This window comes from Elephantulus edwardii, unplaced genomic scaffold (genome assembly GCF_000299155.1).
Source record: "Elephantulus edwardii isolate Elephantulus edwardi_28Jun2011 unplaced genomic scaffold, EleEdw1.0 scaffold00246, whole genome shotgun sequence".
NCBI classification, from domain to species: domain Eukaryota; kingdom Metazoa; phylum Chordata; class Mammalia; order Macroscelidea; family Macroscelididae; genus Elephantulus; species Elephantulus edwardii.
Window position 1 is genome coordinate 3,412,566 of NW_006399996.1, and position 1,492 is coordinate 3,414,057.

The window sequence follows — 1,492 nt, forward strand, 5'->3', positions numbered from 1 at the left end:
GGGAGAGGGGTGCAACAATGAATGAATAGAATTCCAAAATCTCTGTAGATGTTCATTGAAATGAAAAATAAAGAAATTTTAAAAAAAATCTTAAGATCCCAGGCAGTACATAACACACTAGTGTGTGGAACAGAAATAAAAATGTTTAGACCGGTTGAGGAGGGTATTCTATGAAACCATGATCTTAAACCTTCAAACCAAAGAACTAAATTCCATGAGCGGTTTGGTTGTACAAAAGCAGCTTCAGTCGCTACAGCTTTTCACTTATTTTTATTTTTGTTGTAAATATATCTATAATGCACTTTTGCTAATTCCACTTTGTACTTTAAAAAATCCAAACAAACATAAACTCAAAAAGTCTAGATGGTGATTATATGCATGGTCTTCACCTAATGAAATACACAGTAATAAAATTGAGTACATCTGTGGAAAATGATTGCAGAAAAATGCTTAATATCAGCAGTCATAATAAAATTGAGTACATCTGTGGAAAATGATGGCAGAAAAATGCTTAATATCAGCAGTCAGAACAAGGCCAGCGGCCATCTGTGGAGCATAAAACAGGGTGCTCTGGTGGCCTCCTGGTAAAAAAGCTGTGCCACAATCCCAAAGGCAGCTGGTTTGATTCCAACAAGCACTCCTCAGGATCTCCTCCTGTCTGAAAACATCCTCTGAAAACCCTCTGCAGGGTCATTTTGGACTTGATGCTTGATGGTAAACGTCAGTTCTCAGGCCCAGGCCAATACTACCCTTAAAGTGATAAACTTTGTTCTGTGACTTTTACCATGGAAATAGATCTAAAAAGTGAAGAATAATCTTCTAAAATATCATATGTAAAGATCTCTCACTTATAAAAATTCTAACATGTTTCACCATATTTGCTACTATTTTTTTTCAATGACATAAAAGACAAAATTTCAGGAATCAGGTCATCAGATAATGTTTCTCTATTATTTTCTCTATTGTCACTTTTCTAAACTCATCTAGCAGTATATTAGGGTTTCTAATTCTTTCCACATCTCAACTTGTTTAGTAATTTTTAATTTGTCATCCTGTGCTGAGGGACCAGTCCTTGGGAAAAAAGACATCATGCTTTGAAAGATAGATGATGGTCAGCGAAAGAGAAGACCCTCAATGAGATGCTGACACAATGATTGAAGCAATGGGGTTTTCAGAAGCACTTAATCAAAGAGGAAGAAATTGCCCGTCCTTTTCTCTTGGAACTGCTGGTGGATTCTAACTGTGAGCCCCATGAGCGTTCAGGATTGCAGTGTAGCTTCTTACCATTAGGCCGCCAGAGCTCCTTGTATATAATGACAAGATTTCATTTCTGGTTTTTTTGTGGTTTTCTTTTTAAGTAGAAAATTTTCCTTCATTTTGCTTCTTCTTCCTGTTCTGGGATTCCGATTATGCACCTGTTATTCCTCTTGATGGTGCCCCACATTATTCTTGTTGTTGTTATGTGCCGTCGAGTCATTTGTGACTCATAGCG